At 41.5% G+C, this 24,405-nt stretch overlaps 1 long non-coding RNA gene across 1 annotated transcript in view; it reads left to right on the forward strand.

Annotated features, from left to right (window-relative positions):
- LOC147758311 (uncharacterized) overlaps positions 1 to 24,379 on the forward strand; it is a 29,208-nt gene extending 4,829 nt beyond the window's left edge. The window contains exons 2-3 of the long non-coding RNA XR_015319320.1: positions 3,679 to 15,490; positions 18,437 to 24,379. This is a non-coding gene — a long non-coding RNA (uncharacterized LOC147758311). The remainder of the gene's footprint in view (positions 1 to 3,678; positions 15,491 to 18,436) is intronic.
- The last annotated feature ends 26 nt before the right edge of the window (positions 24,380 to 24,405 follow it).

Below are 24,405 nucleotides of genomic sequence, written 5' to 3' on the forward strand. Positions count from 1 at the left end.
TTTTCAGTATAGCTTTTTTTTTTTTTTTACCTAAAAACAATACTGGAATGAAAAAGACTACAGGAGCAACTACTTCAAATGGTCGGCTTGAAAGGATCAATTGAGTTCACCCCCGAATATTGTCGGTGCACATAACTACATGTAGTTTATAGCATTAGATGAGTTTAGGTTAATACAGGGCGTCCAAAAACATGTACACTTCACATCTTTTTATATATTTGTATATAATTATCATTTGAATTGCTAAAAAATCTACATCAAATATGTACATTTTCTTGTTACCGCAAGTACTCAAACTTATGATCGTTCTGGTCAAAACATTGTTAATGACGGCGGACTATTGGTAAACGTATTTCAACAGACATTTCGTTTACTCTCGTGGTGCGTTCGTACTCAATCGCGGTGTCGTCGACTTTCGGGCACAGTCTTCATCTTATAGGTATCTTTGTAAGGGAAAATCTATTGGGGTCAGGTCGGGAGACGAGCAGGAACTCTCTCTTCGCAGGATTCTGATAAGGATATAAAGACAATACATTCACGCAGTAGGTTCACGTAACTGAGATTAATCACTGCACTATCAAAAAAAACTGGCCCAAATAAGCCTTTTCTTGAGTCGTTGCACCACACTGTATATATTGGTAAATTTTCATGGCTTTCCTGTATAACAGATGAACCAACAGCTGCCCAGTAAGTGAAGTTATGTCAATTAACTGCACCGTTTAATTTGAGCGTAACTTAATTAGTCCACACATGCTCTTTTGCTCGTTGTGCCCCTAAATTTTCTTCCGAGTAACATTTGTAAAATCATCCACACCATCGTTGTTGATGGCGTCTAGCACTGCTAGAATAGAACTTTCTCATTTGTAACGTCTTAAAATGTGATAAGTACTTGATTTGCCGATGCCAGGTTTATGACTTAACTATTTTACAGATTTTTGAGGTGCTTTCCTGGTACCTTCTTTTGGCTGATGAGACTCACTGCTATTCGTAAGACCCCGTTCGACATTGACGTTGTTCGACATTGAGGTTACATGTCTATACTTCCAGCGGTATCTTTCTTTTTGAGAAGCTATCCCGATCCACTAATTATTTCCAATTTTGAAACAAATAACAATTAAAATTTATCACTCGTCAATAGTCTATATATTGCGTGGCATACTTAGTATATTGCAAAAAATTATGAAATAACTGTGAACCGCAAGTTCTTCTTCCAAGTGATTTTTGTAAAGTCAGAGTAATAGATCATTCTACTGCGAACGATCGAAAGGATACAGCGCTATGCTGAGATCTATTTGAGGGGATTCCGGACAATGTAGTTATCTCTATGTATTTTCGAATTAAGTTTGTTTTGACGTACACAAACTTAGATACGCCATACGAGTATAACTTGCCTTGGCATTTGTCGAACTTATATTAATATTGTATATAGGTAATTAACTACCTTTGAATGAGTAAGTCACCGAATGTTCTTTCAATTTTTGATAATCCCCGATATTGAGCTCACTCCGCCAATGCGTAGTTGTACGCAACTACTTCGCCTTATTTCAAAAAACTTTTCTTAAAACTATTTTATTCTACTGGTGTATAATATATTATTTCAAATACATTTACAATAGGTCATGACCAATCACTTAATTTGCATTACAACTTTCGTGTGAAGTTTGTTCGGTTCCTTTCAACTTCTCCTTCGCTCCCGTCTTTCTTCGAGTAGAAACGTATCTTTTTCAAAGAACGCATTCTACAGATCCTTATATATATATATATCAATTATCTAGTCAGCCAACAGGCTAAACCGGTAATTTACCGTTGTCATCACTCAGATAGCGGCCATTACAAACATGAGCCTATATAGTACCGCAAAACCTATCTCAAAGACATCCTCGGCAGTCTCCCCTATATTTGATATTCTAAGCGTTACGGATTCCCTTACCGCGTAATCTTCACGCCCGGCGCGTTATCTGTTCGTTTCGCATCTGAGTTGGCAACTATTACGGATACCCTATACCATGCTCAAACACATATCGGTGAAAGTAATTTAATTACTTTCACGCGATGGTATTATCGGGGTGGTCACGGCACGGAAACGGTGTGATGAGCAGATATCAATCAGTTGGTTGGCCTTAAAATTTATAGAACTCATTTTACCTTTACCACTGGGGCAAATCTTGTATTTGTGTGCTTAGTGGAATTTGCTGCACCTCCTGCGTGGCGTGTGCCCTGAGCCATGAAATGCGTTAGGATAGTCTTAGCGTATATAGATAGCGAAGCCATGGTACCGATTCCGTATTGTACTCCTTATGTAGAAAGATGTTGAAACGAGTCTAGTAAAAGTTTGCCTTATTAGCTCCTATATTAGATAATGATTGACAGACCTATTAGGTTTTTTTTTGAAAGGGGTAAGTTGAATATGACAGTCGTGCTTCACTCTGTTAAAAAGCAGATATGTCAAGGATGTTCCAGCGGTGTCATCATCATTAGCCTACAAGGGTTTCCGTCTGGTTCGCGTTCAACCTCAGCCCTTACTTTATCAGCTGGAAGCTTCGTTCTAGAGAATAGCAAAGATCAATCGTCTAAGTGATCTTGATGAGGATTTCCGTTTAGCTTTTTTGTCGAGTACTACTTAAATGTATCACAATCTGTTATACATGTATCGTCTCAGTTTCCCAAGGGCTGGCCATTTCCTCGTCGGTAGACCCAATCTAATTATGTAGAAGGTACAGGCACATTCCGCTAACAGCTGGTCATTGTAGATACATAAATTATTGGATAAATATTTGCACAAAATGGCTGCTCTATTCTTTCTCGCTTACGAAAAAACAACACCCTAATGTGCACCTTTTTGGCTTGCTAGTCTTACGACCTTTACGAATGGGGGGTAAGACGACACTTTACAAGTGATTCCTTAGCGAAGGAGAGGCTTATGGGAAAGATTTGGGTAGCTCTAGGGCGGATTATAAATACGGCAAAATCGCCATACTGGGCCGGAAATCAGATAGACAGGCCTCGTATCTATAGTAGCATGTTTAGCTTTATAGTTTTAATTAGTAAAGTTAGGGGATAAAAAGAACTGGTCAGATTTCAGTTATATTGACCTTCCAGTCTTATAAGGCTAGTTTGTCAATTTGGACAGTCCTATTCAGTATTCAATTTGTCCTTAGTAAAAAAAAGTGAAACACCCGCATGTGACTTAAACTTTAGGTCGATTCCTTTTGTAATCGATTGACTGTACATTTTGATTTGGAATCATTTAGTATATTGTCGGAACTTAGCCCATTCAAAGCCGACGATAGCCCAAGTGGAAGTACCGCGGTGACAAGCTGGACTATTTATTCGAGAAGAGTACGTGCGGTTAACTTAGATTACGTTTTGTTCAACTAGAGCCCCGTTTGTTTAGCCTTCAGTCCTTGAATAGCCGCAAAAAAAGATGTTGAAACAAGAATGGCGATTGGACCAATTTACTGAAATTAGCTGGACAAGCTGAGCAATTGGCATCAAGCCGCATGCCGTAATTTTTACAGTCCGGAATCACAAGTTGCATTACTTCTAATGACGATCAGTCACTAAACGGATGTTTTCATTGGCGCCGGCTTTCGGAACGACGAAAAAAACTTCTATCACTATCATTACGATTTCTACCATTGTTGCTGTTTCTACGGAATTCATTTATGACCTTTTCAGGGAATCGTTTACGTCTGAGTCGACATATTCCGGTGAAGATTTGACAAGTCGGTGATTTCGTAAGGAACGAGACTCCGAGATGGGTAGCTTAGCCCGATTGTAGATCCGTGAAATTCAGTGTTCTCACAAGCGTTTGTAGAGTGTTGCAATTGACTGACTGACTGACTGACTGACTGACTGAGCAAACAAGTGTGCAGATATCGGAAATAATAATTAGCTAAATATAACATAAGCTATAAATATAATATATGAAGTAAAATTAGCTACTATGTGGTTAGAAATTAAGTTTTCATAGTTTTTCGTAAAAAGGGGCGATTAGTACGATATGATGATAATTAGCACAAATTGGCTATTTAATTGTATACAAGGCTTAAGACAGACGTTTATCACTGGTTGAAAGTGGCAATACGTAACAATGACTGCGGATAAATCTTACAATAACGATATTAACAGACTAAAAAAAAAGTTTGCGGAGCAAAAACGCAACGAGAAACACATAGAAGAAAGCTTCTACAGAAAGACTATTATTTGTGTGTTGTTTTTTTTTTGTAACATATAGCAAACTCTTCCAAGAGTCACGCGCCCGGCTATTTACTAACCTATATTTTTCATTTTTTTCGCCTAAGGCACTTTTTCCTGTGAATCGCCCAGGCCTGCTTCCGGATGGCCTGCTGATCTTTTTTATAACTGCAAAGACCATATGATATTTACCCCATAGATATCAATTTTAGTTTATCTTAAATTTATATGTGTTTTGTGGAACCTTGTTACAGGCACATCGACGAAATATGTGCCTCACTTAGAAAACAGCCAAGATTAAAAATAATCATTTTTATTGATTTATTGGTTCCTTATGGCTTTCTCAACCCTATTTACCGCCTCCCCGTGACGAAGGTGACGTGTTTGCCTACTAAATTTAGGCAATTTTGGCAGAGTGGCCGGGGTTCTAATCGAAGCGTAGAAACACGATTGATTTCGTGGTGACAATCAGAAATGATACCTAGTGCCCGTACCTAAAATTTCCGGTATTTTATTATTTTAGCCAGTAGTTTGGCATTTCTTTGCTTTGAGATAACACATATTGTCGATATCTCGTACAACAAAAGTAAGTTTATCAGTACTTCGAGCTGTACATTGTGTGTATAGTGTCTTTTCACTGAATCGTCTGCTTTAGTGTAGCTTCGTGGAAATTTTGGAAAGCTTATCACGTTGAAGTCGGATGTTGAATACATTGCAAATAATACACAGATATTCTATCCGTTTAGCTTCACTTTAGTCTGGGCTTTTAATCAGGGGCACGATGCCCATTCTGCTAGAACTAACCCCGTTATCCCATCGTGTTTGCCCGACCGAGGCGACTTGTAATCAATCAGTTTCTATTACTTTGCCTTGTTAGTGCCCTCTTTTATTGCAATTACCTTATTAACTCATTCTTATTGATTGATTACATCCAATTTAGCTGTAGTAACCCTATTGTCGTTCTCTCGTTCGAGCGTTTCAGTAATTGTATTACTTTCTCACGATTAGCCTCGTTTTTTACCCCAATTTGCCCGTCATCTCGTCGCAGTTGATTCGGAACGTTGTTTGTCTTTTGCTACCTCTGAAGAAATACCCGACTCTGTGTAAGTTTCACCTGGTCAAGCCGAATTAGCCCTTGACCTCACATGAGGCGCCAGTTTGCTGGTAGCACTTCACGCAAATAGTCTGGTTGAAATACAAATCTATTCAATTGCCACTGCTCCATTACCCTTTTAATTAATGTTGCCCCGTAAAAATATCTTTGAAATTTCGATATCTTAATGATATTTCTTCGCCCACTAAAAACGAAATTAAAGTGATAAGGCAATTTTTTTGTCAATAAACAAATACAGAAATATTAATAGTAAACGATCACTAACGCGATTCGGTTCCGGAAATAGGGAGGTGCTAAGATTTCTTATACCAAACCCACAAATCCTTTTCCTTGTGTGACCTGCAGGAACTAAGCCGAACGCTCCTAAAACCCTATCCTCGCATTAAAGCAGTACCGATCACTGCCGAAACAAACTACATCCTAGTAATATGACGAACGGTTCCGGCGAGTTATCAAAGACGAGCTAGTCTATAAGACGATTTCTGCGGCCCATCATTAACGGCTGTTCATCGTTACCTGCTGCATTATTAACATTGACAGATCCTTATAAACTTCACCGTATTCTTATAAAAATTGCCAGCATCTCTAACGCAATGGACAAATCGTGAAAAGTATCCAGTCACATCTTGCACGAATAGATATTACATATTAGCAATAAGTAATGAATAATTATTATAATTACGTTCTAGGCAGTAGATACGCCGCCGTCTGCCGTCTCTCGAACCGAACATGGCGTTCCGTTAGCGAGATGGCCATTTATCATCACTGTTTTTTTACAGAAGCCATCAAATCTATCTAAGCATGTCACGAACAACAGCCATACGTACATCCCATTATGTCATTGCTTAACAGCCCCCCTGCGTTTGAATTGCTTTTTTCGCGCGCCCGCTTTCACAAAACGTAAAAACACTTCCAGCAACAATAGCGTCGCTGCCGCCTGCGCGACATCTTTTGAAACTCCAGGAGGTGACAATGTCCGCTACAGCTACGGCTGGTTCTGTCGTTTCCACGAGCGTTCCATCAGCAGCAAGCGTCAAGTGTTAACTGCTAGGACCGCCAACAACCACGACAACAACAAAAACAACCGCGAAAACCACACGCACTTCAGCAGCAACAACAACAACAACAACAACAACAATAGGACAATCAACAATTTATTTTTCTGCAGTTGCAACTGTTATCGCGCAATTACACTGATGATGGTATGTACGTGAGCGAAGATGCTGGTCCTGAAGCGTTGAATTGCGTTAACGTTGTCGCTGTACGTTCTCCTAGTTATTTACGGGCAACGGCAATAGGTCTGTAACCACGGCCGTCTAAGTGATACAAACACAAGCAGGTAACAGAACAGGTAGCGATGACGCTGCGGTCCGGAGCACGATGTGTGTTTGTGCATGCGCGTGTCTTTGCGAGCGAGGCCTTTTCCCGCCAAGGCATGGATAGACTGTCATGTATAGGTTTTGTGTTTTTCGTCAGATTTCATAGCATCATCTCTTTTGGTGCGTTGACGACAACGGTAGAGATAACGGGGTCGCCGACAGCGACGAGCAAGATGCTGGTTAGTCCCGTAGTGTCCCGACGTATTATTCGTATCGTTAACAAACGAGACAGAAGCTTCAAACGCATTGCGGAGAATGAACGAAAATGGCGACAATGATAACAAAGTGATAACAGAACGTGCGTATACGTGGTGCTGCTCAATGGCACCAAATTTTATTTTTGTGGTTGATTGATGTAACTGCTGCTGCTTCAACTTCTGCGCGCGCTGTTTTGTTGTTGCTATTGATGTGATTGATATCGTTATAAACACTAACACTAACACCACCTAATATCGAATGTTTGTCTCAAGAATAAAAGGAACAAAATTAACATCTTGGTGTTGTTGCTGTTGTTAATGATAATGACGACACAACATTTTCCAGTTGCTAAATTGGCAATTTACTGTTATGGCGTCTGTGGCGCTCATAGTAGCGCCGGCAAAATCATCCTGACCAAAGCCAGCGACGGCGGCAGCCACAAACGTCTACAATAAGAAAAACACGATTACGATCAACTTCATTATTTCAAGCAAGACACAAGCGAAAGTCGTTTCTTTCTTATTAACACCATTTATATAGTAGCTACAGCGGCAAAGGTGGCGGCGACACCTGGAGAGCTGCTATGACATCCTGGCGGCGGCGGCGGCAGCAGAAGACACGGACAAGATGACGGAATACGCAGCACGTGATTTTTTGGCATCAGCAAATCATGTCAACTTATAAGTCAAGTTGATTGGCTAACGAACTACGGTTACTCTGGGGAATCTATTGTATAATGTGATGATGCTCAACATACGGCAAACGTATTACAGCGGAACCTTCAACGTTGGAGGTCCCGACGCAACACCGGGTGCTGTCTCTTTCTCGTCTATTAGCGTTTACTAGCCGATGTCAAACTTGACGATACCCCATTGTCCCCCTTTAACACTTTCACAATAACTTTTTACCAAATGGCATCTTCTTGGGTCGAACGCGATACGTGCGTATTCTTCGCATCTGACATATAGTCTTACAGCGGTCTTTGCAATTACGTTCGGCGGAAGGACATCGCGAAAGGCAATACAGAAGGGGTAATAGTAGACGTTGAAGGCGCATAGGTGCTAGATCTCTCTAGTGTTTAGGCTGCCGGTGTTATACAATTGCACAATGTGATATGAAAACGATTTGTGACAAATCGGCGCGCTGCATAACGCCTATCTCAGCCACGTTATCCTATCATCATAAGCACAAGTACAAATAGCCTGATAATGGAGAAGGACGCGCTGAAACTTGTTAGGGCTTAACCGTTTTTGGTTGAATTTAGCTGACTGACTGAATCTGCTAGGACTGACGGCTTTTGTTACTGATGTTGTCGGAGTAAGACAAGGTAGATCTGGGGAGAGTTAAGACTAAACTATACAAGTAGGGGAATATATTATACTTACAAAAAAGACAGGGTGACGATTAAAAGAGCATCCGTATCAGCTGAAAACCTGTTTTCTCACATAATAAGAGGTTTACGTTGCTCCACACTTAGACTCATATCATTCTCCATTGTATGCCTACATTTGTTTCACGCTATATGTTGTACCATCAAACAAATTGAATGGGCGTACCACGCTGAATCACGTTTATCGACGAATGATCAGACGTTTGCCGGAACGTTTGAAGAAGCGTACGAACTGCTAACCCTTCTGGTTGACGTAGGGGGCGCGGAAGAAGGCAACGTATTTAACGTACAAGTATATTTCAACGTAGAAACGTATTTGACTAGAGTATATACTTTTTTCATTGTACTTAAGACGTTTTTTCCAGAATATTTTTATTTACGCATTTTGACCTATTTGGATAGTAGTTACTGTAGTTGTTTACAGTAACCCATCTTCTGTTAGCAGAAGTGGTAGCAAGCTCCCTTATTATCGGCAACATATCGTCAGGTTACTTGATCGCGAGCGTCTCCATTATGGTGCGGCACCTATCATCGTTATCCATTACATGTTAATAATTTCTCAGATAAAACTAACACACAACGAAGCAGTAAGGAGCAAAACGTACGATGAAGAGCCGGGAGTGACGAGGGGTTCACCTCATCATTCAAATGTGACGGCCTTTTGGCAAGAAAAAATGTAAGTAGCAAAAAAACACCGTTTGCATTGCCCTTGTCGCCCCAGTTGAGAGGTAAATATTTGACTGTTTATCTATTGAACTTCGCAGGGGTAACTTTTAACATGCGTATTTCCCATTCGTTTCGTCTTTTTTTTTTTTTTTTTTTTTTTTTTTTTCTATATTTCTAAATGGGTTTTCAAAGAAAAAGACGACAAAAAGGATTTTTTTTAGTGACGACCTAAGAAATCAGTAATGATTTTATATGATGAACTTTCGTGAACTTCGGGAGATCAGCTTCCTTTGCTGTGCGAAAACGACTTCTTTTAGATAAGGTTTACATAGCGTAAAGCAAAATCATACGTCAGAGAGAAAATATCTTCGATTATTGCTCTGTACAGCTCGTCGTAGATTTATTCGGAATAATTCGAATATTAATTTCTAACATTTATTTACAATATACACGTAATAGCTTTGGTTGATGGAACATTTACAGCTTGATACAAGCTGATGACTGGGACGCGACACTGTCTAAACAGCGTCATAAACAAATACGACATAAAAAAACGATCCTATTTACAGGCCGCTAGATGCACACACAAGTCCAAGCGCACCCCTTTTTTTGCAATAGCCAGATTTATACAGCTTTCGGCGTACAAGGTCACCGGTCAATTCTCACACCTAGCGACAAAGAGCTCAATACCGTTTCAGTGCATCAGCCTTTCTCAATACATTAAAAACCTTTTTTACATCGATTCTTACTGTTTTTACCGCACGACAACGACATTATCCGAATCAGCTTTCACCTACTCCCACCCCGCTTCTCCCCCTCCCCGCCCTTTTCTCGAAAAACGTGTTAAAAAAACAAGAATTACTTGTTCATAACGTTCGTGTGCTCCCTTTCCCATCGCTTTGTTTCTGGAATACTTCCAGACCTATTGTACTTCCAAACAGACCTTTTCAATAACAAACCGTACCCGTCCAGTTCTTTATCCCTAATATGACGACGCAATCAACTCAATGTTCGTCCCGTTTGTCAGCTTTGTTTGTTACTCGTAATCTTTAATATTGACAAGATTTTACTTTGGAGGCCTGCTTCTCCCCCTTCCGATATCTATCTACTGCATGGAACACTGAATATAAAAAAAAAAAAAAAAAAAAAAAAGGCTATACAGTTTCAATGCTGTGCATGTATGCATATGTGTGTGACTTTGTCTGTACGCACAGGTGTTTTAAGGCCACTGGTTGTACACTGGTGAAATTTTGCATCGTATCTCCGCTATTTTGTCCGGCCACGTGTTAAGCAGGTAACGAATCGCGTGCCTGAAAGTAATTGGAATAATTTACCGATCACGACGTTTTGTTTCGATATTGTTTTTTGTCTAATTTCCATCGTTGTGTATACGTCTACCGAATGACGTTGTGCTTGTAAACACTGGCAGCCTTGTTTGGCAACTTTTCATTCTATTCAACATTGTAAAGGAGATGTCCAAATACGCCAACCATTGGTCTACGGACGACATCCAAGATACGTATATATTTTAATCTGTTCCAATCGTAAACCATCCGCGATCTTCCATTCGATTAAAAGATATCCGACACAGCTGGAAACGAAAAAGATATCTATAGAGATAATGTTAATTCGTGTGATACATACAGAAATAAGAATATCAGGCTGGGATGAACGAGGCATTTGTCTCACGCGCATTTAAGGCCAGGAGAAAGATTAGAAGGGGAAACTTTAAAGGTTATCACAGGAAGCGTTCTTTGCATCGGTAGTTTCCTAGCGCCAAAAAGGAAATAGTGACGAATACGGTTCTGGCTTGCTTGTGTGCTATGGTTTATTTATATATGCGCGAGCACGGCCAGCTTTCACCACACTGTCAACAATAGAAACACGCTATTTTGCCATATGATGATTATGTCTCCCAGTGTGTACTGCGGTATCTCATCGTACCACGTTCTTTTTTTGAATATGGCCTAGAACGATAATGGCAACAAAAGCAGTTAGGCGGTTTCGCCATCGGCGCTATGCAGTAATAGAAAATTGACATTGGGTATAAAGTAGAGCCGTGCAATGTTTTACCATATCGTGGAACGGCAATAACAGCTAAATGTCTTGTTAAAATATGCACTGCCTTATGTAATGGTCAGTGATATTCATGACGAGCAGGAAACGGCCCTCTATCTCCCGCGTGGTCCGGCAATACGCGCACAACCAGAACAACAAACAACGGAAATACATGTCTTTGCACTGGCTTGTATACATATCCATTGTATTGTATGTGTGTAGAGATATCGTAGACCAGTGATAGGGGAAGGGTATCGGAATCTTCCTCTGACTTCCATTATAATAATGATAATAATAATATAATTGCTAAATAGTGTAACAGCCATTACCGACAAGTGGAGCTAGGTCTCGTGTGTCCTGTTCCTAAATAGTGCTAACGTATTAGTAGGCGAATGCGTTGCCGACTACGCTATCACGGAAGCTGGCTAGACGTGACGTGCGGTAACCGTACCATGAAATCTGTCCCGTTATTGCAAGGCGGACTGCCGTATGTCGATAGGTTGAAAAAACTTTTAATGAATATTGGAGAGTATTAAAGTTGAATCTTACGCTTCCTTTGTGCGGACCTTATGCTTCTACTGCTCGCTATAGGTCATTTGTAGCTACCTATCCGTATCTAGCCGTTAATGTCGTATCGATATGCTAAGGTACGGCATAATCCACATGTAAGGCTCAATTTTGTTGAATCTGTGTGTACTTTATAACAAGCAGAAACGACCGATAAACCCCCACTTCAGCGGGTCAAAAAGATTTTTCCGAGTTAGATCGATGACTTGAGCCTAATTCAAATGTATATTTGCATATGGCCGTACGCGCCGAAGCGACGCCCGGACGTCAAACTTCTTACTTTTTTTTTCTTAATTGACAATTCCATCTTCTGACTGTACTTCGCTTGCCTAGATAATAGTTTATCAGAAAAATGACAATCGTCAATGCGCACTGGATTTTCTGACTTCTGTCAAAAATTAATTATTTCTTCATTAAGTAACTTTCCATTGCGTTTGCGAATCTCTTGCATGTAAGCCTCACAACACCTGTGTCGAGTTCCATTTCCTGCCCATTGTAACAGTGTATGAAACTGAAATTTCCCATAGATAGCATCATTAACAGTCGTTCATCTTCTACTATTGATACACGTCTGTGCAGATGCATATATTTCTTTTCTGAAGTCCATTCCGTTCATCCTTCAGTCACTGGGGATTACGACTGCTTCACACCACGGGCGACCGTTAGTGCGACGACGCTGGGATATCTGCGCAATTAAATATGAGATCCAGTGAAAGGAAGAGGGGATTGATATGATACGAAGACTATCTCGGACCGCTGGACATTATTCGAACTACAGCCGCCCGATCTAACGTCTGCTGATGCTGCGTTTGTTATTGATTAGGGTACCCGGCCGGCGAAACGCCCATTGCAGACATGCATACGGTTTCTACGGTAGTTGCTGGGCTTAAGATGCTAATGCTATCGGGTAATCTCGTTTGAACTTCTTAACGAAATAATTTGTGTTGATATTGTCATGTTTGGCACAATGGTTATGAGTCTTTTGGGTTGAGATAGGATTGGGGTTTAGGTTTAGGGAGGCTGACCGAGCACGCGGCTACAGATAATGTACCGTGGTGGATTCAAGCCATTATTAAGTATTTCACATATACGACGTGATGATACAACAACAGAGGTTTATTTGCTTGAACTGATCACAAAACAGAATTTACTGGAAACGTGGTCAAAGTGAGATAGATGTACATCTATGAGTTGGCAGTAGCTACATATGGTATTGTTAAGTAGGTGATATTGCTTGAGTGTACCGTACTGCTGACGGCTCGATTTGTGCTATTGATAACGTGGTACGGTGGTCACTTCCGTCTTTGTTTTTTTAAAAATAGATAGAAAATAGTAATACGCATATTAAGAAGCACATTATGCCCCCTTGAAACAAATACAATGATACACCCAAACAGGTTGATTCATTGAAGGAGAACGTTTGTGTAGTTCGTATAATAGACTGCTTGGTTCATAGTTGCCATCTAGCACGGGGTGAACCATGACGGAATAGAATTGGTACTTGGTGGCCAGCTAATCTTACAATTGGACCCACGTAAATTGGTATTAAAATGCATACATATATATTGCTTAAAATATATAGATATAACGCTTGCGTACTCAAATAGCTATTTACATATTACACGTATGAGTTGTCCAAGAATCGGGCAGCTCGTTTGTACGTAAAATGCTGTTATCGTATATCCATCCAATTGTCGGTATGTTATGCAATGTACGTAACGTACAGTAAAATGGGTCCTTCCAATTGCGTAGCGATTAGAATTGGATGAATCTGTTAAAAGGCTACGGGAGGTTTTTCAGACATCCTGTACACGGCGACGTCGCTTTTTGGCCGGTTAATTCTGTGCTCATGCAAACTCGGCCGATAAACGCTAACGTTCTTCAAGTTTGTTAGCATCATCAATCGCGGTATCAATGCCCTATGCAAAGCAATTTCCGCGGCAACTATGACTGACTGGTTCAAGTTCTTGGACAAATGAATTGGCACTTATTCATTCTCACTATCGATCATGTAAATAACGTTTGTGTGCTTGGCGCGGCTGCTTGATGGGGCTGCTTTCGGCATAGCGAGATTCGGTAGTGGGCTCAATTGATCGTGAGCGACAATGACCTTGGTCGAGCCCTGTAACGCCGCTTATTTGTCATCGATTTTGCACTAATTGGCAAATGGGTCGTAACAACTGGGTTAAAAATCGATTCTCGAACGATGGTTCAGGTGGCGGGTCTGTCAACACCTGAACGACGGAAAAATGCCAGATCGTTCGCTTTGGTAGCGTCATTTTGTGTTAAGCATCCCGAAATGTTGATTTGGCGTTTGCACTACCCGGTTGGTTCACGTCAGCGATATCGTTGAAGGCACGACACGTAATAGCTGGACCTGCATGTGCCTGCAGACAGGCATCCTTTGGATGACAATCATGACCAAATTCGTTTTTCGACTACCTTTACCAAAGCGATTATGTGGCGACGATCGTCACTCAGCATGCCGACCTGTCGGGGTAATCCGCGGTCTAATCTTGGTCGCGTTAAAATAGTGATGACCTTTTCGTCAACGAACAACCATTACTAACTTTACGTTATCTCGTTAAAGCGAAGTGCGCGCGTCGTGCCGCGACGATGCGTTCTGCGACGTATCATTGGGACTATGAGGCAATCATGAAATGATTCAATGTGTCAGCAACGCATTTGTGGGTAGAATTTTTTCGTTGGGCTGAAGGTATAATTGGTACTGTCACATTTAGTCGATCGTCGACATTAAAGCAGATTTTTGCGAACGTTCCGGACGGAAAATGGAGACACTTATTCGTGCTGTTGTTGGGTATAGGCTAGATTAAGCATGCAGGCAAACGGTGATTCAACCGTAGATAAAGGCAATTGCTCATAACACGAACCATTACGTTTAGCTTAACTGAATATCGATTGGCTCGAAGTCAATTGCGAGCTCTGAATTACTTCGAACAGGATTTCAGGGAAGAATGGGTAGACATAAACGCGCTAAAATTTGAATTTCAGCTTCGAAAAAATACCACTCAACAGAAAGCGTTTGCCCAGAGGATACTTGCTTTTATTCAACTGGGAAGAGGAAAGAGCTTCAATCTATCGGCCCTGTTAATTATTACATCCAGCCTCCCGTTACAGGTCCTTCTATGTATATGCAGTACTTGCCGGTTACTTAAAGACAACATATCACTTCTATAGTATTACTACTATTATTATGGATATGACTATAGTCGAAATGATCTATTTGTGGACGTTACTGACACGTAGAAAAATCAATTTCGTTTCACTTGCAAAAAAAATTTGTTCACGGGGGTATACGGGAAACAAACGTCAATCGACATCGTCCGTTTTAGGGAATTCAGCCCGGGACAAAATGACCAATCGTCCTATACGATCCTCATGCGGAACATGTCTGCCAGCTCTGTGGTAATTCCGCCCCGTCTCGTCATCTTTTCTATTGTGAGCGCTCCTGCACGGCGCGCATTCGCAAGCAAATCCAATAAGCTTCCAAACTTACAGACGGGTATCGACAATTAATTATTTACTACTAAACCTGCTGTTGAGATCCTGTAAAACCAGCAATGGCCCCCGGCAGCTGACGAACTTTTCGTCGCTAAAGCTTTTCCGTTGCTCCTGGACACTGAGAAGCCAAAAAACGAAATGATTGAAGATAGTTTCTGGCCACGCATTTGTGTGTGGGTGTTAGTATGGCCTGTCGCCGCCGCCGCCGTCTCTGCACAGAGAGCCGCGTGTAGCCGTTGGGTAAACACCAGCACGACGCAGATCTGAACCGGGTGGCTAACGTTCTCGTGTAGCCGAGTCCGCCCGATGAAAACGTGGCTTCTGCCAACGCCGACACTATAACCGCCCGCCGCTGCCGACAGTCATTGCAAAGGTCACAGGCGCGTTCGCCTTTTTACAGTACGTTTATGATAATGGTACTATTATGTTATGTATGTGTGTGCATGATGCTGTGAACTGTGCTGATCGCGACCTGTGGACGGGTGGACATATACGCAGACATGGTGCACGAACCGTCAACCTTTTTACGCTAACCATACAAATGCACGCACAAGCTTTGGCAGATGGCGCGATTAGCTCGCATGCGTTATTATTATTTGCTTAGGCAACGCTGGTAGAGACTCGATGTAGTGGCGCTGTTGGCTGTCCCGGAAATGTGTTCGCTTTTTCATTGTAAATGAGATGCTCATTTAAAATATATTGGCCGCTATCTGAACGTCATACTCAGGCGTACAGACAGTCAAAGCAGCCCATCTGATCACTAATTCATTGACTCACTATGTTACCCCTGCTGCCGTATGTTGTTGCCACTGCTGCTACTAGCCAAATACTCGATCCCAGATCGATGATGATGGTCGCAAACATCTTGGAACCATACGTAGTTCAGCACTGGGCGAACGGGTTTGGTCGAATATGGCGACGACCATGAGCGCATTTTCGCTCGCGACATCCTGATGTTTTCCTGCTGATGGACGCAGGAGGATGGAGTAGCGCCGGTACGTTAACAACACGCCAACAGAACGAGACCAATTCAAATTTTAGAGTAGCTTCCCTAGGGGAATGGAAGTTTACCCCATGTTATTGCTTGTGGTAACTGTTTCTCGTCAGTTTGTCAGAAGGACGAACGGAGCCAGCTGTCTACACTTATGCCCAGTAACTTGGGTAGCGGACGTAATACATGAAAACTATTACAATCCCTGAATCTGCTCAATCCTTTCTACGTTAAGCAGCGGGCAAGTACCTTCTCTATTGGAGTTCGTGCTAAACGAATTTTTACCTAGATACAGAATAATGATGCCATAAAAAGTGTCCCCCTTTTTATACGGACCAAAAATCATAATCGTCACCTTGATAATTTAGCTGGTTCTATATTTGAAGCAATAGAATAGCCGTTATCGTGTACGTCATCTTCATTTACTGGAAGTATAATAAATAGGCAAACATACTTTACGTTTGCTTAGGATAGCTATGGCAGTCCATGATCTAATTATCTCTGCGTCACTTTTAAGTGCATCCATCCTGTTGTGCGGATAATTTATCTATTTTATTTGTAATAGCCTGAGCAGCAGCTCGGTGTTCTTGTCTCTAATAATTAAAGCGGTGATCGTGGGAGGTGCCGTTTCTTATTTTGAATAGCGGTTCTTTGGTGGCATTTTTTCTTCTATGTATGTATATGTATAATGGATCCTGTTTAACTATGTGCGTATGAGCAACTGCTAGCTGTTAAAAGTTCGTGATTACTATCAATCTGGTATTTGGTCCTTGATTAATTTACATGAAAAAATGTTTTCAGCTAGCTATGCCCTTGCGCGTGGTAAGGTCGACTCGTTGAGTCGAAGCGTCGCCACAGATTTTGGCCTTAGCGCCGATCTATTCGATACTATTATTTTTATATTATTACTGATAATTATGTCTGTGTTTAGCCAACACGATGACCACATACAGACCTAGTAATAGAAGCCGTCAAAGCTCCAAACAGAAGACGTAACCACATAGAAATCACGGCTAACGCGTACATTATGATCGCTTCGCACTTGCATTTTCTTTTTCGTCCCTTCTAACCGTTTGCGTATCTATAGTAACATCGTACGACTTCTAGTGTTCGCGCCTTGTACCTGCCAACTAAAGTTAAAAACCAAATCTATTTTTTTCTATCGGTACCTCCGGTAAAACTTCTCCGTAGCTGGGGTGGGGTGGGGTGGGGTTGATTCGTATACATCAAAATGTAAAACATTTCAATCTTTCCATTGAATGGTTTATGGGGCACTATTTGCCTGTTCGATTTCTATGAGGTTTAATTTTTTCTTTGTTAGGTAGCATCCGCTAATCGATGGTCGGGGAGATTCATAGCTGCAAATGGTCGAGTCATGGCCTTTTCTCATGCGTTCTCGCACAGAGTGAGACGTGTTCATTTGTTTGTGCTGTCGTGTCAACGTCTAACTCTAGATAATTATAGTTATACCGGACCATTTAGCCATTGTACTACACCGTATGTCCATAGTCTTCACTCAAATCACAGATGGGTCTTTCTGTGCTACCGTACTTATTATTCACTAATTTCAGCCAACTATCGTCTATAGATTTTAATGTCGATTTTCTTAGCAAAATAAACGTTGCTGTGTAAAATTTGTTTCTATGTTTTACATTCTTAGCTTTCCTTGTATTTTTTATATACACACACACACATATATATGTATGTATGTATATATATTGGGAAGCATCTTTGGTCCCATCTGAAGGGTGTAATGTCCAGTAACGAAGCAAAAATGTTCGTCGCATTGACTACGCTACGCTACGTTCACTAATAAATAGCACCTCCAGAATACTGGCTTTGGTACCTTTACGGTTGTTATTGAAAAAGATGGCTGCCTGAAGCCCAGAGGTAACCCCATGGCAAAAAAATACTCATGTTTAGATTGATGTCTTTGAGAAGCAACCGGTTTTATCAACCAATCTATTTATATTTCGAATGTAGTCTTCCATTTTTTGTAATAATAACAATTTCACTCGTCTGCGACTGGAGTTTTTATTTAGCGACAGGACAGAAAAGTACGTTTTGGTACCTTGCGTATTTCGTCACGCAGCCGGCTTTCAAAAATACGTTCACGCTGAGCAGAGTTAAGGGAAGACGCTAAAACTTCGCTGAGTTTATCGGCGATATGGTTGTGAAGCGATTGACATTTCTATTTCTTTTAACGTACGACAGTTCCCTAAGAGCCTTGCACACCCTCATAGCTCGATGAAATAAGGTATTTCGAGCAAAAACTCAAATAAAAAAAGCAAACTATAGGGTCAATCGAGAAAAACAGCTAATAGAAAAACACTAATTAGTGTGCATCTTTGCAGACGCCCGTCGTTTCAACGAGGATGGTGGAACGTCTAATTGGCTTGAAAATAACGGCAGAGTATACCTTACCGAACATCGACGCCAATACGAACGATAAAGCAGACCGCTCGTACATGCCATGTCAAACATTTTTCAAGCATTCGTTCATTATTATCTTCGCTTGGGGCAAACACCGGTTTGAGGTACCGCCCCGACATTGGTTTGCCCGAACGTTGTTTTTGTCATACCTTATGCTTGGTTTATATTATTCTCATCTCACATAGTTTTGTTTGGATATCGATCACTTTCGTTGTGGAAGTGAGCAAGAAGACCTAACCAGTTACAGATTACAGATCTAACATTGTATACTTTTGGTCCCGATAATCCGCTTCATTGTGGTGACTGCTTTAGCGTCACAGACGTTAGCGGTAAATCTCATTTTCTAAGGGATACTTTCGTCAAATGTAAATCTGGAGTTATATGGGTTTGCCATCATATTCCACGTACTCAATCAAAATGCGGCCCAAGTAGGTGATGTCAAATTGTCCAAGACATCGATACTGTTGGGTACGAAGTGAGCCAAAATCAATATCAGCGTAATAACCTATAGATGGACAAAAACAAATGATTACAACGGAACACAAATAGTACTCGTTATCTGCAGACGATACACTGTAATAAAGAGGGAGGAGTGACAGCGATGGGACAAGAGAGGGGTGGGAGTCGGTGGGTGGCGAGCGTGCATTCACTACGGGATAGTTCAACCAAGTCCAGCATCGACTGTGACGACCAATGCGCCCGTTAGTGAGATGCATTTTAGATTTTTCTTTTACATCTCGCTGTTTGACATCACCGATTGTGGACCAGCCTAACGCGAACGTCGGCTCAAAAGTGATACGTACTGATGAACGTCGACCGTTCGCCGAGATGACAGTTTAGTGTACCATGTTTCTATACGACTGCATTTGCACGTTGGTCACCAGTGCGTCATAGCACAGACGAATATACTAACAGTGTCATCGAATCGATTAGAAGGACATATCTGAAAAAATCGAAGCTATAACACAAGATGTAGGAAATCGTAGTTAGGTTTTACAGCGATTTTTTTAGTCATATAGACATCTGCTCTATACGGGAAATTATATACATGAAAAGAAAAACATAGAACTGGATGCTTCAAAATCGATACATCGGTCGTCTCGACAAAACATCGTACAACAACGACACTCATTCGGCTAACCTGCGACCCCATTTTCTCGTTGGGTCTTCTCTCATCTCGAATGAGCACACTGAATCCGATCAAAGCTATCTTTCCCTCGGCTTCCACCTTCGCTACTTCCTGCTCTGCATAAAATAACTGAATTGCTATCGTCGTAAATGTGACTTCTCTCGTTACTGTCTATTCTTCCCCGAACGGCCGCAGTTTAAGATATCACAGGATCTCCACAAGTCCTTACCTACCAACTTTTGTCCATAATATATGCATTTATAGATAGATAGGGACAGATGGTAGGATTTATTAAAGTTGACTACTGAATTTGTTTCCTTACTACTTAGCTACGTATGCTTAATGGCCGGTGCTCGGCAGTTCTAGGATAACGCATGTAGGTGTCTTAAAACCATGCATATTATAAGCGCCATTAGTGACAATTGCATTATTGCCCAGATCACGTGACTCCTCGCATTGCACTTATGATCGGGGCAACTGTATGCGGTATGATGAGGGCTGGAGAAGATGGCAGAAACCCCAAAAAGTGCCGACGGGTCAGTTGCCCCTGCCTTACACGATGGTGACTTCACTAGCGTGGCAGGATGATAGGCATTAACTACCCTAGATCTTATAAAATCAATGAGAAGTGTTTCTTACTAGTTCAATTTATCTCATTCTATCCTCTTGTTCCTTTACCTTCTTCCTGTTATTACTAATGGCTAACAAAGTGTGGAGTAGCAGGCGTTGGATTCTAACCGATAATATTAGCCATAACGGCACTACAACATCTTAATGACAGCCTACCTGTTTACCTGCATCTGCTCATCAGCATCAAGGGGGGTGACAGGAGATCAGAAGTGCATAAAACCTTCTGACACTGTAGGCAGCGTCTTCAGCAACATCAGCTTACGTTACATAGTTGGCTGCGCCAGCTTTTTCCATAAAGGTAAGGTCAGCTGACAAACACCTCTACTTCTGATTAACGGTGCGGTAATGTGTTTGTTTGATGGGATATCATCTATTCGTGTACTTAACTGTGCCGATCTGTCTTCACGTTGCAGTACCATTGCAGCAATGCTGGTGTTATCGTAGGCAGTGTAGCGGCCTAATCCACTTGTTGTCCTTAGTGAGGTTAGAAGCTAATTTAGTAGTTCAGGGTAGCTGCTCTTGACGTCGACCGACAGGCCAGATAATAGTTAGTAGGGCGGGCAGCAATTATACTAGAACGACTCAACGATGTCGTCGTCTATAATTTGCCCCTTTTTACCAGGAGCTACAAGCCGTGTGGACGAGCAGATTCAGTAACGGAGCGTTATTCATCTATACAACGCAATGTCTGTTTTCGCTTAGAGTAGCGCGACATTTAAATCCACTAGTTCGCATTTGTGCACTGTTTTATAAAATGTTTAGATAAAGTGATAGAGCGATCCGCTCTCCGGTAAAGTTATTATCGCTGCTATTAATATCAGCATTGCTATCAGGATGAGCAGCAGGCTCGTCTTATGGCTACCGTGAGCGGTAGTGAGCGTGCAACGCGCAGGACTGGCGTATTCACACTTCAATATGAGTTTCTTGATCAGTAATTCGTGCTCTTCAACACGTAATTCAGGTAGCGAATGTCGTTACCAGGTTAGCGCCAGCTGTTAACTGGCAATTCCATCAGCGATCACTCCAGAGACCGATTAGATCGGTATAGGACGCTATTGATGGGGCCGTTGTCAAGAAAACAGGGGAGTATACTTCACCGTAGAATCTGATCACATCAAGGTCACAAGCGGTACAAACTGACGCTGGGATATACGCGTCGAAGGCTACGAAGCAAACACTCCTATGATATTCTAGAGCCAATAGCGTCTAGCTTCCAGCAGCGGCTAGACTCTAAAGAGTAGCTAAATGCTGATCAAGCTTCCGTAACCCAACTGGCGGCCGCCTGAAGTTTTGACGTGGCCAACACGTTCTGCCAGTTGCCCCACCACAGCGTTAACACCACATCAAAGTGTTACCGTCGGCCGGCAATTACTTCATTCACTGCTGTTCCCCTAATGTATCACCACGACGAATGGCTTAACACCATCACCCCTGCAGCGAGCTGGCTTTCTCGGTAAGGGTCTGCTTGCATCTTCGTTCACTGAGCGTTAAGCAGGGAAGGGTTTTGTGTTGATCTGATGCTAAACGCGTGCAGAATAAATAGTCGTAACGTCTTATGCCAACGGCCGTAGCCATGATGACCGCTTGAAGGAAGAAGGACAAACGCAGTGAAGGCGGCTACAACTTGAACAAAAAACTTACTGCGACCCTGGAAGGTTGACAGTCACTACCGAGTCACCATAATAATGTATGACTAAGTTGTAATTGCTTTATTGTCTAGTTAGAATAATATCCCTTTTTAGTTTTCACGTTTTTTGTTAGGTGAAAGCGTACGGGTTACCTGATGACACACAGACAGTTCAGAGCATAGCAGACACCATATGATGTACTGAACTTCATTAAATCCTAAAAAGGCATTGGTGCTTTGTAATTACCTCACTTTATAATTAACATAGGGGTTTGCACGCAAATGAAGATGTTTCGTTATGCAAAATGCTGAAGAACATAATTAGCATATAGCATAAACTGTAACAAATTGAAGAACTTGAATCGATCGTTGTATTATCGATTGCTAATTAAACAGTAGCTTAGCTAGTTAAACAAAAATAATCATATTTCTGTAAATGTGTCAGCTTGGTTTAGCAATGGTACTCGTGAAATGTAATAAATCGAGGCCTTTCAGACCTTGTTTGCTTCCTTAGTAAGTCCGTATCATAGGTACCTTGACATCAAAAAAGGAATCATATGGAAGTGACTGAACTACCCTAGTGTATAGTTGTACCTTGAGATGCGTCTGCGGTTCTTTCAACTTTATAAAATTAGCCTCAGATATGATTTCATATAGTGTAAGCGTTACTTTGTTATAAAGAATATCTTCGCCTGGGGTCCCGGGCCTGCATTAAACATTTTTTCAATGAAGTACTCAAGGAAACAAAAGTATTTTCAGGTGTTGATCCTTGTCGACACCAATATTGTTGTTTCTTGCGCCTGGTAGAGAGAGCCATCAGGATATGACGTCCCTAAAGCGTCAACGTACCTCATCCTCAACTACTTGTTCGTGAACGCATTAGCACGGTTTCCACAATCGCATAAACTGCAAAACGTATCTAAGGCATCCCACAGCGTTCATTATAAACGCGCACCACTAAGATTAGGCTGTTAATCAGTTTTTACATTATTAGTTCCTTTTGAAGGACCATAATTGTGTGCTCGTCCCGCAACCCGTAGACACACGGACAACAACCACGAAAAAAGACCTAATTATGAGAGTCCATATCCACCAACATAAGCCAACCTGGAAGTATTTATTTTGACCAAAAGCATGGAGAGTGAAACAAAGCACTCACTCGCCTGTTCCATTATTGAATTTTTAACACAGTTGCTCCATGACAGAAACAACTATATTATTCGTTCAGTTTGGCTGTACTTCGTTCCCGTCATCGTCTTCATCATCTGAAATATGTTATCAGTGGCGGCAATTCCACCCTCGGCTTCGGCTGCAGCGTTGCACCCAGCTCAGCTGAACATTAAGCAAGCAAACTGACCAAAGAACAAGCGACCTTTTCGTTGACCAACTTCACAGCAAAGTAGGCTGCCAACGGGAACTATGTAAAATAGTATTCGTGTTCAGACGACCTCACCGCTAACAAATGCAAATAGTGCCACGCATCAGCCGTGAACGAAGTCCGTTTAACGTACTAATTAGGTGAACTATGCTGTCACTTCTCGAGGCTTGTGATGGTAAAATAGTCACGAGAGAAGGGCGACCGGAGTGGGGAGAGAAGGGGAATGGGGCAAATTTATCGTTTTGCATTCAATTGCCCCACTCATGATCAGGCAGCAGCTTCGTTGTCCGTTCACAGTCGCATCTATGTCGCTGCTGTTGTCGCCCGCGTTCCCAATTAAAAACAATGTGATATTTTTGCTTATCTAATTGAGCGTAAGTGGATAGCGACAACATCAGCAACACGCACAATCTTGATTTTGGTGGGGATTTTGTTCTGCATGTTTTCCCGCTCTTTTTTTTTTTGCAAAAAAATGCATTTTGACTTCAAAGTGATACTAGCGAATGGAGTACCTGTGTACGTGCCCGTTTTCCCGTTAATGTTGTTTATACGTTTCAAATCAAGGATACTTCTCCTTTCGCCCGATATGTTGGCGAAATCATAAGTTCGAAGATAGCACGTCTGCGTTTATAACTTCCACTTAATGGAGAAATTTTTAACAAAATTATTTTTTTGTTGCTTTAAATCTTTCACATGCAATATTCATTATGGTTAAGTATCACTGCATTTCATTCACTGAATGTAGCATACATAGTATAAATAAATAGTTTATCGAACTTTTGCTATCAGTTGCGGTGGGTCGTATTGTGATATTTTTAACGACGGCTAAAACGAATAGCACCTGCTGCACCTCAACAGATGGTCGAAATTCTGAATAGGTAATTCATTGTTATAAACGGAACGAGCTTCAGCTTGCACGAGCTCGATCGCTATCCGCCTGATTTTTTCGCGTTCAGGCCAGTTGGGCTTTATTTAATTGAAGCAGTTCAACATCCCCATTTGGATTTTGATACGCAGTCACTACCACATACTTTTCCACAACACCCAGATGCTTTGCTATACCTTAATACATAGTCACGAGTAAAGGAATGAAACCTTTTAATTCTTCACATGAACCTTCATAGAT

The sequence above is a fragment of the Varroa destructor genome, unplaced genomic scaffold (assembly GCF_002443255.2).
Source record: "Varroa destructor unplaced genomic scaffold, Vdes_3.0 BEIS01000001.1, whole genome shotgun sequence".
Lineage (NCBI taxonomy): Eukaryota > Metazoa > Arthropoda > Arachnida > Mesostigmata > Varroidae > Varroa > Varroa destructor.